Source organism: Rattus rattus, chromosome 13 (assembly GCF_011064425.1).
Source record: "Rattus rattus isolate New Zealand chromosome 13, Rrattus_CSIRO_v1, whole genome shotgun sequence".
NCBI classification, from domain to species: Eukaryota; Metazoa; Chordata; class Mammalia; order Rodentia; family Muridae; genus Rattus; species Rattus rattus.
The window spans coordinates 22,270,274-22,289,209 of record NC_046166.1 but is presented as its reverse complement, the minus strand read 5'-3'; the positions used below and the strand labels follow the sequence as shown (position 1 = coordinate 22,289,209).

Genomic DNA, 18,936 nt, shown 5'->3' with positions numbered 1-18,936 from the left:
ACTGAGTTATGTGTCTATCGTGAGCATTCTTCCAAAGTCACGTTCTTTGGGGACATGATTACCTTTCTGAAAGAGCATCACGGCAGCATTGTCACAAATACCTGGGTACACTTTCCCAGGCTGAAGCTCTTGGAGCTTTGTTTTCAGAGGACTTTGTCAGTGAGGTGCTATAAAAACAGAGCAGAATTTTTCTGTTAGGTTGATTCCCACAGGGTTTTAACCTGTAGAGATAAAACTAATCTAGACTACAACAAGAGCGCAATGTGCTGAGTAGGATGTCCTAATTTTAACCTATCCTTTGAAAAAAAACTATTAATAACGTTTTATTTTCTTGTTATTTTCCGATGTAAATTTGTAGCTGGACTTTTAAAAACACTTCTGTGGATGAAACGACATGGACTACTTTTGATGTATGTAGAAGAGGAGAAAGAAGAGAAAGAGGAAGGGTGAGGGAGGAGGGAGGAAGAAGAGAAGAGAAGGAGTGTTAAAGATTTATCTTTAATATAAATGTAAGCAGTGAACTAATCTGGTGGCTAAATTTCTTTACTTTATGCTAGTCCATAATAGCCACACAGAGAAACCAGGATTTATTTAAAACTGTACCTGAATAGCTGAGTAGTTAAATGATCTACTGTTACCTCCTATGCTAACCTGGCTCCCTCCCAGACCCATCTCATGATGCTTGCATATCGTTATTGATCTGCTTCTTTGTGCTTCAGCTGTGTTTCCATGATTTCTCTCCATATTCCTTCCTCGTGGCTCTAATTCCTCTATCCTTCTGACTGATCAAATCTCTCTCTCTCTCCTCTCTCCTCTGGCTGGCGGGCATCCCACCCAATTCTCTATTCTGCCCAGTCATTGTGTGATTTGCATTTACTGACAAAGCAGAGAATAAATGTTAAGAATTGTTTACACGAACTTGAGACAGGAGATTCTTGGTATAAGCATAACAATACCGTGTCTGGAATGAATCTAGGTATGATGGCAGAGAAATCAGCATTTGAATAACACAAGGGTAAACTTTCCACAGTATACAAAGACATTATGCCTGCAGAGGAGAAAAAAAAAAATCAAACCAACTAATAATTCTGTCCAAGGTTGGGAGAGGGGCTCATGAGATTCCTTTTTCTATCTGAGAGCTATTAGTAATTCATGGTTGCTATGGGAGGGAGTAATTTTTCATTTTTCTTAATGATGTGGCCAGAGAAAGGCTACCCATGTTCATACAAATAGCACTAATTGGACTCAGTAGGTTACAGAAAAAAAAATTAGAAATGGACCTGAAGGTAAGAAGAGCATGTATTGGGAGGTGATGCTGGTGGGGTATCTGGGTGTGGATATGATCAAGACGTGATGTTAAGCCTGGTATGGTACTATATAGTTTTAAGTCTAGCATTTGGGAGTTAGGGGAAGTCAGATCTCTGTGTGTTCAATGCCAACCTGGTCTTCATAGTTGTTCCAGGTCACTGAGACTTTCTGATAAAGTAATAGCAACAACAACAAAAACAAGATACATAAAACAACCAAAGAACAAGACTTATAATAGTAAAGTTGTCAAAGAAGAGATAATGTTAAATTATTAAAGGCTGAATATCCATTGTTCTCTTGCTATTGGATGAACTAAGATGAATTTGGGAGCATAGAGTTAAAGGTGAAGAGAAAATGAAGAAGACAGAAAAGTAGATGTCCTAAAATTCTGTAGCCAGTAGGATAGAAAGATATCATGGGCTTGGCCTTTCTCTAATGCCACTTCCTCTTTCCTGAATGTGGGCTTGGAAGTGAAATGCTACAGTGATAAGAGCTTAGATATTGACCTTTCATAGTAGATATGAATATGTATGTATTGATCACATATATGGTATTTATTACATATAATAATATTATATATTATTTATATAGTATATATAACTATATATACTATATAAAAGGGATTTATTGATTAAAATGTAGTCAGGCTAATCCAACAATGAATGGCTGTCCAAGAATACAGTAGTCGCTCAACTCAAAAGGCTGGATGTGCCAGCTGATCTTCAGATACACTAGGATCCAGAAATAGGCTTGAATGCCAGCATAGGAAGAGCGAGCATGCAAGCAAAGGCTTCCTTCTTTCAGGTCCTTATACAGGCGTCAAGTAGAAGATATGACCCAGATTAAAGGTGTATCTTCCTACCCCAAGGACCAGGTTAAATCATATTTTCTGGTTTGAAAGATCTGAATTGGAAGTCTGTGTCTTTCTAACTCAAAAATCCAGATTAAAGGAGAATCCCTTTAAATTAGGTAAAAAATCTCTCACAAGTAAACAATCCATTTTTGGGTTTTAGCTCTAGAAGAAGTCAAGTTGACAACCAAGAATAGCCATCTTAGTAATATGTAAAATTAAAAAAAAATTGTGAGTAGTTAGGGCTGCTATTGCTGTGAAGAAATACCATAAACAAAGCAACTTGGGGAGGAAAAAGTTTATTTCTGTTTACATCTCATCATTATTGGAAGAATTCCTAACTCCATGAGGGCAGGAACTTGAAGGCAGGAGCGAATGCAGCGGCCGTGGAGGAGTACTGCTTACTGGCTTGCTCCCCATGGCTTGCTCAACCTGCTTTCTTATAGAACCCAGGACCACCAGCAAGATGGCACCACCCACTGTGCCTTCTTCATCAACTCTAATTTTAAAGATTCCTTACATCAGGGACTCATGGAGACATCTTACCAATTGAGGTTACCTTCTCTCAGGTTCCTCTGTGTCAAGTATAAATATAAAAAGGACCTATATAATGGTATTTATTGTTCCCTACACGATCTGACACTGCTGGCTCAGTTGGTCCTAGTGCTGGGTGTCTCCTTTGCTGTTTCACATTGATTATTTTGTTTCTCTCTTTGTTTTATAAGGCACCCAGTTTTCTTCAAACCTTGGTAATTTCAGTTTGAAGTTCTAAGAACCAGGAACTTATTGCTGGCTTTTAAATTTCTAATAATTACTGTGTCTGTGCCATATAATTAATAAAAATAAGTATTTATTGAGTCTATTCAACAATTTTTCCTCTTCTTTTTTTCTGCCTAAGCTAAAGTTGTTTCTGTATCTTTCAAATAAGGATCTGAAAACTACCAACATTAGAAGTGGAGAAGTGGGATATTTTAATGGTTGGTCATAAAATGCAAAATGAGCTGAGCCCTACAGTAGGAGTGGACAGTGAGGTGAAAGCTTCATAGCTCCAGTCTGAAAGAAACGGTTTTGGAAAGTTGTTAGCGAAGGTCCTGTTTAGGTGGCTTCTAATTCTGTAGGAGACATATTAGCAAAATGTGAAGATATTGGAATTAGTTGGCTATTTTCACTCCCTGAAGTGCTGTGAGAAAGACAAATGACTGCAAGACCCAAACAACTATATTGAAGTGGAAGAAAGAGAACAAAGCAAATAAATTTCTGTTAACTTGTTTGAGATTTACCTGGAAATCTCAGACAAATAATCTTCAGGAAATTGCCTCTCCTCATTATGTCTACTTGGCTCCAATTAGCAACTATATGGTGATAAATTTTATCCTTAATTTACCCTCTAGACTTCAGATCTACATACAATAGAATTCTTTTATAAGCTTGAACTTAGAAAAGAGCTCAAATTGGAGAGCTCAAAACTGAACTTATGACTCTTGCCTTTTGCTTTCTGTTGTCTGACCTCCCTCTGTCTCACAAAATCATACCAGTTTCATTCAGATTACTCTATGTTGTTCCATTGAAGAAGATTACATCCATGTTCTGAGCCTCCCTTTTGCCTCCATATTAGTTTTCTCTTGATCCCCCAATGTTCTTAGCCACATAAGAGAAAAGTACTTTATATCACAGTTCTTTACTTTAGAAATCTGCTACCGTGTGGTTGAATTGCTTGTTTCAGTCTCGTGGACAAAACAGAAAGAAGGCATTAGTCAGGCTGCAGCTGTTGTTTGGGCCTTGGGTCTCTCTCAAACATATCCAAGCCATAGCACATTTCCTTATCTTCCTGGGGCATCTTACACAATCCTCATCTATTTCCTGCTGCATTTGGAATTTCTTCAATAATTACATTAGTATTTAAAAATAAAGCAAACAAAACATTAAATAATTTTTTGTTGCTAGTTCTTAATAGAATTCTAAAATCTATATACTTGAGTTTGGGCTAGTACTGTGACTCCTGGTTGGATCCTACATGCCTTTAGGATGGGAAGTGATTGCCAAGAGAAAAATCATGTGAGTAGAAGGTTGGGCCTTTTAAATATGTACCTTCTACAGTCCCTTGACCTTGAAGGGGGACAGAAGGGCAGTAATACAATGGATTCCATTAAAACTCCTAAGTGTGTCTTGGAGAGTTTCCAGGTTGTTTGGCACATCAAAGTGTTTGGAGGTGACATGCAAAAGGAAGATGTCACAGATCTTCTCTTCCCAGCCATGTGACTTCAGATTTATTTGCACTGTGAGCATTTTACTGTGAAACCAGCATGGACCACAGTGATGGAGACCTAATCCAAGGACTTGTGCATGTTAGTCGGGCAACAGATCACCAAGCTACTCTCCCAGCTTCTGTATCTAGGACATTTGATCCAGTGATCATACTTGCTTTTCTTCTGGGAGGAACACTTGTCCTAAGGGTAAGTCAGTTTCTATGGTTCTGAATACGATTCTAAGTAATCAGTAATTAGCTGGAGACATATTAACTGCAAACATGGGAAGTACAGAGAAAAACTGAACTGGAGAGGCATAGGAGGGAGAAGGGAACCTGGGGGCAGTGGAAATCAATCTGATTTAGAGCAGGGCATAGAAAGTTTGTATGTATGAAATCTCTGAAGAGTTTCAGCTCTACTTGTATTTTAAAATATTACATCAGCACTTCCCTTGGCTTCTGAAAAGAACCTGGTATCCTCAGGGTAAATCTTGCTTTTTATCATTAATTACTTGCTAGAGTGAGAACTAATATTTATTCCTTTGTTCCTTTGACAAGCATTGTTGGAACTCTTAAATGCATCAATCACTTTGCTGTTGCCGAGGACAGGAATGTTTACCTTCAGAGGGACAAGCACGATGACAATAAAGCAAAGGTCACTTTAGGGATGGCGTGTAGGAGGCATTAATCTGCAGAATGCAGGGCGCATGGTCTGTATTTGTAGCTAATCAGAAATTGAAGGAGAAGCAATACTCCTGCTTTCTTATGTTTTATCTAATTAGAGGATGATTATTCTGATATTATGAGTTGGCATATGAAAGGAAAGGACATATCTAATTTGTATTACAGAGGCAACAGTGAAAAACATGACCTGGGGCAATACATCATTAACAATGTGGTACTTTTCAACTAATGTTGAGCATCACTGAACAGCAGGTGCTAAGGAGAAAGGAGGAAGAGAAAGTTTAAATGTCTGCAATCAATGAAGCTTACTGTAAGAAGAAAGGAAAAACTGGAAAATAGAATGCCTTCCTACCATACTCTAGTAGGTTTGGTTTTACTCTCTACACTATATATATGCCAGAGAGTAAGTGTTTATTCCAATAAAATCATTTTTAATGAGGTACATGCTTTGGTACTTGTGATGGCTATTCTTGGTTGTTAATTTGACTACATCTGGAATTTACAAAAAAAACCAAAATGGCTGGGCACATCTATTGTGCCTGTGAGGAACTCCTAATCTCTCTCTCTCTCTCTCTCTCTCTCTCTCTCTCTCTCTCTCTCTCCTCCCCTCTCTCCTCCCCTCCTCCTCCCCCCCCTCCTCCTTCTACTTCACTCTGACCATATTTCTCTACCACCACTTTATTCCTGGCAGTCCATAAACCCAACTCCCCTCTTCCTCAGATTCATTTCTCCTGTTTCCTTTCAGAAAAGAGCAGGCCTCTCAGGGATATCAATTGAACATGGCTTAGCAATATACAATAAAACTAGTCACAAACCCTCATATCAAGGCTAGATGAGGCAACCCAGCAAGATGACAAAAAGGGTTCCAAGGGGAGTCAAAAGAGTGAGGGACACCCCACATTCCCACTGTTGGGAGTCCCACAAGAACACCAAAGCCAACACCACAGCATATATGCAAAGGACCTAGCCTTGCAGGCTCTGTGATTGTCACTTCAGTCTCTGTGCGTCCCTTTGAGTCCTGCTTAGTTCATTCCATGGACAGTGTTCTCCCAATGATGTGAAGTGGGAAGATCAACCTCTAATCCCGATCTTGGAGGTGGGAAGACACATCTTTATTCCATATCTTTTGAGGAGAGAAGATATATATAGAGATATATCATCTCTAATCAGAAACACATGCTCCACTTGCCAGCCTTATGGATTTGCTGGATTCTTGCACAGTCTGAAAAAATACAGTCATTGTTGGGATAACTGGACTAACCCAATATTATTAATACATTATTTAGTACTAATTAGCCCAAATAATTACTCCACTATTTAGTACTAATAATGTACTAAAAGGCATGAAAGGCTTTTACATTTTTGGTGAAACAGTAATAAGACTAATAACTTTCCTTACAGTGCCCATGTCTTTTGGTCATGCTCTCTAGAAATTAACTTTAGAGGAAGCAAAAAGAATGGGTGATTACTGGGTCTGCTTTCCTAATTGATACAGCACTGAGTGTCTTTGTTGAACCTTGGAGAGGCTCATATGGCATCTCTGAAAACACACTAATCAGATACTCGTCTTCAGACTTAGTTGTATCATTTAACTCCATCATTTGCCAACCACTGTACTTTACTATGTAAAGATAGGATGTAGATTACAGGCTCATCGAGATGACACCTAGGTGCATATATTTATTTGTGAGGAAGTAGTGATGTCAAGCTTTGCATGACTAGGACTATCTTGAGCATTCTCGTTTGGTTTCATCTATGCTTTATGAAGTTTTGCCTTCAACATTGGAAACAATGTTAGCTAGATGCATGCCACTTGCCTGATTTCAAGTTGGCCATATGGGCTGCTGAAATTTCATTCGTACACATTGAAAGTGGAGCTGCAAAACCCATTTGGACTGTGTGATAAGACGAAGGGCTGATGCATACTGTTGCTATGAGAAACAGCAAAACTATCGTGCTGTCAAGGATACCATTATCATAATATGCAGAAATTAAATAAGGCTTTACAAAAGAAGCTCATATGAATTTCAATTTTAATTGTTTTATTAAATTGACCAATTAGAGGTTTATGAGAATTTACTAATAACTACTTAAACTGATTGTTTTTAATGTGATGTGTCAATGAGTCACTGTTTAATAATAAATGACAACCTAATTGGCTTCATTCATTATTTTGCAGATACAGCTTTAGTCTCTCATAAATTTAACACTTGAGCATATGAAGTTCACTGCAGTTAAATTATCACTTTGTCCATGTTACGAATTGATTTACTTAATTTTCTAAATCAAAACAAATTAAATGGACAATGTGTTTAAAATGTTTACTTTGACATTTTTCATTCATTCACTGAACATTCACTTCAAGACAGAACACCAAAACATATCCAAGAAATAAAAAATTAAAAATTCTATTGTAGAATCAGTCATTTGTTTAAAAATAAATATTTCTCCTAATATGTGAATTAAAATGTGTCCACCATATTTGATATATCTATTATTACTGTCACTAAGACATTTCACTTTTCTCTTATAATTAGGGAGTCAAATATCATGATCAACCAAAAACATTCAGGAAAAGCAGACATGATATCAGTATAGAGTTTTCACAGTTTCTCATCAATATTTAAAATTTTTTATGAAGATTATATAATAAATAGGTTAAAAGTTATTTTGAGTATACTCTAATAATCTAAAATGACTGTGTACATTTTATTTCTCCAAGTCTTCCTTAAGCATAAAAATGCTTAAAAAGCATTTCCTATAATTCTTCTAGGGTTAGGAGTGGGATTCGACACTGAGTAATGCAGATAGAGAACCCTATGATACCAGTACAGTGTGTTCTTGGAATTGATGACCTTATCACAAAGACTCCCTATTGTTCTATTCTGCTGTACTCTTCCGTTACAGAATAATTTTTGTCTAATGTAACAGATGGTTTATACACTAATTCTATGTCCTTTCTTCTCTAACAACCTGTAAGCTTTAATACTGTTTCTCCAGAGTATTTCCAGGTCACAAATAGGAACTGAATATTATTGATTAGTAAATATAATTAGAACACCATTGAGGGTAGATGAGGGACATGGAGTATAAAGCTAAGCAGAGGTCAACCTTGTATTTACACATTATTTTTAAGCAAGGCTAGGACGTTATACATTTTTGATATTGATCTAATCCATATGGTATGGCAATAGGCCAGAGGAAGGAAAGTGAAAGTTTGGGGAGAAAATGTATACTTTCCCAGGACCACTGACAAAATGATTTTAGCAGAACAGTTACAGAGAGGCAGGCATGGATCTTTGAGTTATGGATGCTGTGGGTGTGATTGTTTGGGTGCTAAAAGTAATGTACTGAAAGACACCTTCCACATGTTGATAATTATTAATTATGCAGGAAAGTTTTAATATTTATTGAGGTTGGTGATTCACGCTATTAGACAGACATTGATTTTTCTTTGTCTTCTGTACAAATTTAACACCAACAACAAGCAAAATCATAGGATCACATCTCTAACTGCTTCAAATCATACAGATAGAAGTCTTTTGTTGAGAAAAGCAAACACATAACTTGCTTACATTCCAGTGGTGATACAGCTATAATAATAACCAAAGAAGTGTGACTGTGACCTCGTGGTAACAATCTTTGTCCTGTTACAGAGAAGCAACAAAGGGAACACATTGTTAATTTTCTGACAATTTTTAATTCTCATTCTAGAAACTTGCTAGAAATTTGAGTACTATTTTTTTAGGATGCCCTGAAGATGAATCAAGAATTTATTTTTTGTGGAATTGCACGGCAGGTACCCTGAAGCAGAATCTGTGCTTCTCTCAACTGGGGGTAAAACAATAGAATCAGCAATGTCTCTGATGATCTTCCAATTATTGGTTTCTACAGAAGTGATTTGAAAACCGGTCTCTTTAAAGGTGTAAGTGGAGCAGAACAGGGCCTCGTAGGTTGGCAACTTACAACAGCTGATATGCAACTACAAACGATAACTTAGGCGTTCTATTTCAGGGGCTAGAGAGATAGTTCAGTTAGCTATGAGCGTGCTGCTCAAGCATTATCATTTGAGTTTGGTTTCCAGAACCCACAAAAAAAATTACAAGTAATCCCAGACCTGGAGGCAAGAGATAAGTGGATCCCTAGGCTATTTGGTCAGCCAGACTATCTCACTCCTGAACGTCCAGTGAGTAAGAGGCTGGGTCTCAAAAACTGAGATGGATAGTGCCTGAGGAACAGCATGTGAGTTAGTCTTCTGACCTACACATACTCATTATATAATATATTCCACATATATACATGTAATATATAATATATACTACATATAGACAAAAGGCACAATGATTATGTGAATGTATATACATATACGTGCGCACACAGAGTTCTATTTTATAGTCTAAAGTTTTATCAAGAAATATTAGTTAAAAGTATAAAATTTGAAATCAGTGTATGTAAAAGGCTTACAATCTTGAGAAAGGATGAGGTCACAGAGAGGACAAGTCTTGGGGTAAAGCCTATAATCCTGAGCACTCGAATACTTGAAGTATTCAACTTGAATAACTGAAGGCAGAAGTTTAACTGAAGAGGGAAAAATATGTTAGCAAGTGAGGTTCTGTAGGAAAGACACGTGTGATGTGTTAGCAGAGGAGGCGAGGACCATTTCAGCAAGGAGACAGAAGCTGACTGTGCCCAGTGTTGTTAAGAGTTAGGACAACAATACCAACCAACCAGAGCTCCCGGGACTAAACCACATCCAAAGAGTACACTCCAGCTGCATATGTAGCAGAGGATGGCCTTGTTGGCCACCGAAGGGAGGAGAAGCCCTTAGTCCTGTCAAGGCTTGACCCCCCCAGTGTAGGGGAATGTCAGGACAGGGAGGTGGGAAGGGTGGGTGGTTATGTGGAGGAAAGGGGATAACATTTGAAATGTGAATAAAAAATGTCCAATAAAAATTTTTAAAGAAGAAATGTATTGTCAAAAATTGGAAATTCCAAAATTTATCCAATAATAAGTAAGCTCCAAAAAAAAAAAAAGAAAAAGAAAAGAAAAAGAAAAAGAAAAGAAAAGATCCAGATGTAGCACATTTCCTATGGTGCAATCCCTGGCCTGGTGGTTCTGGGCTCTATCAGAAATCAGGCTGAGCAGGCCGTGAAAAGCAAACCAGCAAGCAGCATCCTTCTATGGCCTCTGCATCAGCTCCTGCTTCCAGGGTTCTGTCCTGTTTGAGTTCCTTCCCTGGTTTCTTTTAATGATGGACTACAATGTGGAAATGTAAGCCAACAATAAACACTTTCCTTCCCAAAGGGGAAAAAACAGCTTGAAGACAAGAAAATAAAGATATCCACAGAAATGTTAAAAAGAAGGCCTTTCTTGGTTCCAGATTAGGAAAGGTCATGATCTAGGCTTCATATATTACTGGAAAGGAGGATGACCTGTTGTGGATAGTCTGTATGATTTGGAAAAAAGAAGGAATCTCAAAGAGATCTCACAGTGCATATACTTGAGCATTACTGTGAGTTTATGGAAAGAATCAGTTATTAAGAAGGACAGTTATGGAGATGTGGGAGGAAACCAAATGAAGGTTTAGTACATAGGAGAGAATGGATATGGAACTATAAAATAATAGCCTCACTTTAGAGATGCAATAAGTACCACAGTGTTATTTTTTTCATTTTCTATTGGATATTTTCTTTATCTACATTTCAAATATTATCCCCCTTCCTGATTTCCCCTCTGGAAACCCCCTATCCCATTCCTGCACCCCCTGCCTCCATGAAGGTGCACCCCTACCCACCCACCCACTCCCTTCCACCTCCCTGCCCAGGCATTCCCCTGTACTGGGGCACCGAACCTTGACAGGACCAAGGGCCTCTCCTCCCATTGATGCCCGACAAGGCCATCCTCTACTACATATGCGACTGGAGCTACAAGTCATTCCATGTGTACTCCTTGGTTGGGGGTTTTGTCCCTGGGAGCTCTGGGGGTTCTGGTCTGTTGATATTGTGTTTGCAAACCCCCTCAGTTACCTCAGTCCTTTGTCTAACTTCTCCATTAGGGATCCTGTTCTCAGTTCAATGGCTGGCTGCTAGCGTCCCCCTATGTATTTGTCAGGCTCTGGCAGAGGCTCTCAGGAGTCAGCTGTATCAGGCTCCTATCAGCATGCACCTCTCGGCATCCCCAATAGTGACTGGGGTTGCTGACTACATGTGGGATGGATCCTCATGTGTCGCAGTCAGTGGATGGACTTTTCTTCAGTTTCTGCTCCACACTTTGTCTCTATTTCCTCCTGTGAGTATTTTGTAGTATTTCTTATGTCCTCCATATTGATTTCTTCATAGTCTTACTTCCAGCTGTTTTGCCTTTTCTTCCTTTGAGACGTTGTTTTGCCTCCTCAGGTTGCATGGCACCTGCCTCATATAGCCTAACTCTTTCTTGCTTTTATGAAAGAAAATTCAAGATAGTCTGACTCTAGATGCCTGAAGATTTGATGGTTTGAGGATTCTCCCTATTGCAAAAATTGGCACTCCATTTATCACAAAATTCATTTGAATAGTTTTTGTTACCTAAACAATATTTGGCTTTTGTTAAGCAACACAAACAATGGATAAATAGTTACAGTGGATAAATATACAAGTGGATGAAATAATTGGTTCCTAGACATAGTAGAGTTTCTGGTTTTTCTTTTCTTCTACTTCTATTTCTACTAATTCTTCTTCTTCTTCTTCTTCCTCCTCCCCCTCCTTCTCCCCTTCCTCCTCCTCCTCTTCTTTTTCTTCTGCTGCTGCTGCTTCTGCTTTTTCTTCTTCTGCCTCTTCTTTCTTTTATTTTGATTAGAAATAATCAACTGACTTTGAGAAGGTATGAGTGATGTTGATAGTTTGAGCAAAAAGAATCACATGTGAAATAGACACTTTTTGAGAAGGAAAGATCAATCTCATTAAAGAAGTATGATAGCTGTCATAAGTATTCATTTGTAGTTTATGGTCATGGGTGTAAAGGCAATCAGATTATATAGGTATGATTTTCCCTGTTAACATTAAGTTTCTTGGATGCCAGTAGGAATCCAGATAATTTACTGCAAGTAAATATGGTTTGTTTTCTAGAGATATTAACACTAGAGAGGAGGAAGTAAGGAAGAAGATGAAATTTTCATCCATAATGTTTGATAAAAATTCTTCAAAGAAGTAAGGTCAAGAGGGAGTTATGATTGATTACTGGAATAAATGTACTGGTGGTCAGATTTAGTTAAAGGTTAAATTGGAGAAATAGATCTATTATCTAGAACAAGAGGAGACATACAGCTTTCACTGGTATGTTTAAAAAATTTTAGAGGTGTCTTGATAGCAATATTAACTGTGATATAGTTGTACCAGAGAAGAAGAAACAGTTGGCAAGGTTAAAAAAGAAAAAGCCCGGTGGAAGGATGACATTCTCCGGAATAGCTGTACTGTCTTGGTGAAAGTACTTTTGAACCCTTTTCCATCTGATTACACCGAGCTTTCTCGGCAGAGCTAGCATGGGGGTGGGGTGCTTCGAGGTGTTTCACTCGTTGCTGTGCCTGGGCAGGTGGCTGGTATCCACAAGAAAATGGCATACACCATCGGCATCTCTGTGGACCCAAGGAGGCGAAACAAATCCACTGAGTCACTGCAGGCCAACGTGCAGCGCCTGAAGGAGCACTGCTCCAAACTCATACTTTTCCCCAGGAAGCCTTCTGCTCCGAAGAAGGGAGACAGTTCTGCTGAAGAACTTAAACTGGCCACGCAGCTAACAGGACCTGTGATGCCCATCCGGAATGTGTACAAAAGGCCATCACAGAAGAGGAGAACTTTAAGGCTTTCGCCAGCCATCACATGGCCCAAGCCAATGCCCTGCTCTTTGGCATCCTAGCAAAGAGGGCGAAAGAAGCTGCAGATCAAGACGTTGAGAAGAAAAATAATGCGCGGTTGGAGAGTTGTAATACATTTTCCATAAAGCAAAAAAAAAAAAAAAAAGGCAGGAATAAAGAGCTGATATGGGAAGAGATAGAATAATCATTAATATTGGCTATGGGTGCTGGTAGGGAAGAGAGCACCACACTAAACAATAAACTTCTAAAAGGCAGATTTAATTCCATCCTCCTGTTTCTCCTCCTTTCTTCCCTTTACTTTTCTTTATTCCTGTTTCAGAATGTAAAGTTAATTTGGCTTTGAGAACGTTAACTGAAATTGACACCATTTTTATTAGTACATTAAAGTGGAGTAGGTAATATAATAACTACCTTGATAAATTACTTAAAACAACTCTTTTTAAAAACAGAAAGAATGCCTGATCTAAAAACATTGAAAATAAAAACAAGGATTAATTATGAATGAAATGGTTCATTACTAAACAAAATAATTACGGACAACTATTTACTGCTAATAATTTGAGAGGGAGAAATAACAAGGACAATAAGTATAGTGAGTGTTCTGAAAATGGTGCAATTTCCAAGTTCTGAGTTTTCTATAAAACGAAGCAAGCAACTGATAAGCAATAGTATGAGATATTTTTTTCATTTTTTATTAAATTGGGTATTTATTTCAAATGGTATTCCCTTTCCCGGTTTACAGGCCAACATCCCCCTAAACCCTCCCCCTCCCCTTCTATGTGGGTGTTCCCCTCCCCATCCTCCCCCGATTACCGCCCTCCCCCCAACAATCACGTTCACTGGGGGTTCAGTCTTGGCAGAATCAAGGTCTCCCCCTTCCACTGGTGCTCTTACTAGGCTATCATTGCTACCTATGAGTTTGGAGACCAGGGTTAGACCATGTATAGTCTTTGGGTAGTGGCTTAGTCCCTGGAAGCTCTGGTTGGTTGGCATTGTTGTTCATATGGGGTCTCGAGCCCCTTCAGCTCTTTCAATCCTTTCTCTGATTCCTTCAACGGGGGCTCGTTCTCAGTTCAGTGGTTTGTTGCTGGCATTCACCGATGTATTTGCTATATTCCGGCTGTGTCTCTCAGGAGAGATCTACATCCGGTTCCTGTCAGCCTGTACTTCTTTGCTTCATCCATCTTATCTAGTTTGGTGGCTGTATATGTATGGGCCACATGGGGGGCAGGCTCTGAATGGGTGTTCCTTCTGCCTCTGTTCTAAACTTTGCCTCCCTATTCCCTGCCAAGGAATTTCTTGTTCCCCTTTTAAAGAAGAATGAAACATTCACATTTTGGTCATCCTTCTTGAGTTTCATGTGTTCTGTGCATCTAGGCTAATTCAAGCATTTGGGCTAATAGCCACTTATCAATGAATGCATACCATGTGTGTTTTTCTGTGATTGGGTTACCTCACTCAGGATGATATTTTCCAGTTCCATCCATTCGTCTATGAATTTCATAAAGTCATTGTTTTTGATAGCGGAGTAATATTCCATTGTGTAGATGTACCACATTTTCTGTATCCATTCCTCTGTTGAAGGGCATCTGGGTTCTTTCCAGCTTCTGGCTATTATAAATAAGGCTGCTATGAACATAGTGGAGCATGTGTCTTTGATATATTTTGCAGCATCTTTGGGTATATGCCCAAGAGAGGTATAGCTGGATCCTCAGGCAGTTCAATGTCTAATTTTCTGAGGAACCTCCAGTCTGATTTCTAGAATGGTTGTACCTGTCTGCAATCCCGCCAAATATGGAAGAGTGTTCCTCTTTCTCCACATCCTTGCCAGCATCTGCTGTCACCTGAGTTTTTGATCTTAGCCATTCTCACTGGTGTGAGGTGGAATCTCAGGGTTGTTTTGATTTGCATTTCCCTTATGACTAAAGATGTTGAACATTTCTTTAGGTGTTTCTCAGCCATTCGGCATTCCTCAGCTGTGAATTCTTTGTTTAGCTCTGAACCCCATTTTTAATAGGGTTATTTGTCTCCCTGCAATCTCACTTCTTGAGTTCTTTGTATATTTTGGATATAAGGCCTCTATCTGTTGTAGGATTGGTAAAGATCTTTTCCCAATCTGTTGGTTGCCGTTTTGTCCTAACCACAGTGTCCTTTGCCTTACAGAAGCTTTGCAGTTTTATGAGATCCCATTTGTTGATTCTTGATCTTAGAGCATAAGCCATTGGTGTTTTGTTCAGGAAATTTTCTCCAGTGCCCATGTGTTCGAGATTCTTCCCCACTTTTTTTTTTTTTGAAAGTTAGGAACTTTTTAATGTTTCAAAATTTGAAAATTGTCAACATAGCATGGGGCATATGACTCATCACTTCCCCACTTTTTTAAAAGAGTTATTTTTATTAATGTTACTGCTCAGGATTGTGAAATTTCTTTTGATGACTAAGAGAATAAACATGTAATTTCTTTACGATGATCTTCAGATAGTTCACATACATAAGTCTATAACCATTCACAGATTTTCTTTTTAATATGTGTTTAAACAAACATCAGCTAAACTAGTGAAATTTAATGACATAAATACCTCTTTTAAACAATCAGGGAGGACCAATTTGATTTTAAATACTTACATTGAAAATCATTTTTTTGATTTTTCTTATTCTTATCCTTTAGTCTAGAAAATTTAAAGGGTGGTTGTGAAGTATCAAGCGATGGGCACAATGTTTTTTTCAGGTTCATAATTGGTGAAGTTATGTAGTCATTCAACAACGTACATTGGAATTGTATATGCAAAACTAATGGGTTATAATTCATGCTTATATAGTCACCCTCCTAGATTCCAGGATTTATCATTTGTCCCATGTTGTTCTGGCACTGTATGTATGTATGTATGTATGTAGGTATTCATTTTTGTTTTATTTGAGAATTTCATAATGTGTAAACTGTGTTTTGATAAAATTCACACCCATTCTCTTCCCTCCAATTCTTACCAGTCATCACAACTTTTCCTCTCAACTTCATGCCCCCACCCACCAAACTGCATTTACTTAGTGGTGCCTGTATGTGCTTGAGTGTATGTCCTTCTACTGAAACATAGATAGGCTTTGGAGGACCGATCCCTGAAGAAAATGTCCTTCCTTTCCCCTGCCCCAGAAGCCTTCACTTGTCAAAAGTCTCTCAGTTATGGCGGGACATCATGAATGCCTTCACCATCCTGTCCATGTTAGAATTATGATTGCTTTCATTGTTTTTGCTTCAAACCTTGGTGACAAGAGGGAATGCTTTATTTTTATTTCTATTAAATTATTCTTTTACATTCTATCAGTCTTTTATTCATAAGTGGAAATAATTGAAAGGGAGGAAATGCAAAGTAATTGCTTGGAATCTTTTATGCATCTGATAGAGTATGAAGCTTCATTAGCATAATGCCATCAAGGCTCATAGTCTAGGTTGACTGTTAGTCTTATTCACTTAAGAGTAATTATCTTCCGAGCAGAAGAGCTTCCAAACTATTCTTTATGATAAGATAAAGAGTCAATTTGTGGGTGAAAGTTATGCAGCTTTCATTTTGATTTTAATTAAAGACTGTAGAAGCCCAAAGGAATAGGCTGTTAACAATTTAAACAACTAAGCAGATCAGAATATCACTGAGATTTCAAAAACAGCCTCGACAATAGAAATGTAAATGTGAGATAGGGCTCTACACTATTTTAAAATCATACATAAATTAGCAATTGTGTCATGCAGGAAAATTTGTTCACTGAGAAATAAAACTGAGCTTATACTTGATATTTATAATCAGTCTCCTATAGAACTATTAATTTTTAAATGATTAAAAACAAGGAAAGTAACTGTGATGAATTGTAATTTATTTTTTTAATTGCAACTGAACTAACCCTAGAAAACAATTACAATGCTTTAGATGATTTTAGGACATTTAAAATTTTTTATTATAGAGATTTCTTCATGTAAAAGTATTTGATAGAAAATTAAGATTTTTACCAGCTAAAAAATTATTTCTAACAAAGTGAAAAAAAGACCCACTAATCAAACATTTAATGCATTCTTCCACCATGAATTAGTCATCCTTAAAACTTGAAAGCTAAAGGACAGAATGAGAGTTAAAAATATAATTTTGCACAATTAAAAATATCATTTTTGAAGTGAATACTATAGAATGTGACAAGGCAGAAATATATTTTCTTGGAGCATAACAAACCATCAGTTAAAGAAAATATTAAAATTTCTACAACCCCAAACAAAATGTTTAAAAGGAAGAAAAGACTAGGAATAAGGTGCCAGATGTAGAAGATTATCAAAGAAGAGAAATCATGTCCAGTTAGAGTGTTTGCAGATGCAAAGAAAGACTAACACTAACGAGATTTTCTAGAACCTCACAAGGCATTAAGTCTGTGCCTTCTAAAGGCCTGACATTTACCTGGTGAGATTGTCCTAGATGGTCAATTTTAATATGTAGACTAGAAATATTCTGAGTCCTCTGGGGCACCCCAGGATGCTCTAAGCATCCTGTTACCCTGTCGGGACCTCCATTCTTTTTGAAACTTTCTGCCCACTTTCATTGGACCTGCAGATCCTGAACCATACAGATCTGCAGATCCTGAACCATCCAGACCTGCTGTGTGCAGAAACACACAGACTAAGGACACCCACCTAAGGCCCGCCACAACAGGAACATGAAGGTTAACCCCCCCTTCCTAATACCTATAAGGAATATCCAGAGACTAAAGCCATTTGATGACTAAAGGTCCCCAAAAACACACAGCCAATAAAAGTCAGGACAATATGATATCTCAGAGTACAGCTAACCTGTTACAGAAAGGCCTAGGTAACCTAACAAAACCATAGCATAAAAATATTACCTAAAATGCAATCTTATAAGGATGAAAGAGACTTTTAAAAAGAAAGTTAATAAATCTTTTAAAGATAAACAAAAATATATAGAACAATAGTGATAAAAACTGCAAGGTATTGGTACAGAGACAGATAGGTTGCTCAATGGAATAGAACTGAAGACCCAGAAATAAAACCACATACTTATGCACACTTGATCTTTGGCAAAGAAGCCAAAAATATACAGTGGAAAAAAGAAAGCATCTTCAATAAATGGTGCTGGTTTAAAAGGCTGTCTGTATGTAGAAAAATTATAATAGACCCGTATTTGCCACCATGCATGAAGCTCAAGTTCAAGTGGATCAAGGACCTTAACATAAAACCAGATACACTCAGTCTAATGGAATACCCAAGATACGGTGCACAGAACTAACAAAGTTCAAGAAGCTCAAGGGCCCAAGTGAAGACACTTCAGTTCCACTTGGGAGGGAGAAGAAAGCAACCACAAAGGGGGAGGGAGGAAAAGACAGGGGAGAGAAAGGGTATGGGGGTGGCAGGAGAGGGGAACATGATCTGGTATGGGGTCGGGGAAAATGCTGAAGCCCTGAGGGCCAGCAGAAAGAATGGAAACAGGTGACCTTGGGAGGAAGGAGGTTGGGAGGACCCTCTAGAATATACCAGAAACCTTGGAACTGAGAAATTCTCATGACTCAAAGGAGGAGGACCCTAGATGAAAGGTCCTACAGTGGGGAGAGGGAACTTATTGAAATTCCATCTCCAGCAGAAAGACAGGGCATCATGTGAAGGATGGGGTTGCTATCCCATAATCAAAACTCTGACTCATAATTCTTCTTGTCTAAAAATGCAGGGTTGGAAATGGAAAAGAGCCTGAGGAAAAGAAGGGCTTGGGGCAGGCCCAAAGTGGGATCTAGCACAAGGGGAGGCCCCACGACCTGACACTATTACTATTCACAAAAAGAGAACTACCATGACTGCTCTCCAAAAGATCCAATAAACAGCTGAAAGAGTCAGATGCAGATGTGTGCACCCGACAGAAGCTGCTGACCCCTCTGGTTGAATTAGGGAAAAGCTGGAGGAAGCTGAGGAGGAGGGCAACACTGTAAGAGCACCAGCAGTCTCAATTAACTTGGATCCCT

At 38.4% G+C, this 18,936-nt stretch overlaps 1 non-coding gene and 1 pseudogene across 1 annotated transcript; both read left to right on the top strand.

Moving 5' to 3' along the window:
- The first annotated feature begins 1,274 nt into the window (after nucleotides 1-1,274).
- LOC116914978 lies at nucleotides 1,275-18,711 on the top strand (annotated as a pseudogene).
- On the top strand, nucleotides 12,509-12,594 carry LOC116915191. The gene has a single exon (XR_004389847.1). It is a non-coding gene; the product is annotated as a small nucleolar RNA MBII-202 (small nucleolar RNA).
- Nucleotides 18,712-18,936: the final 225 nt, after the last annotated feature.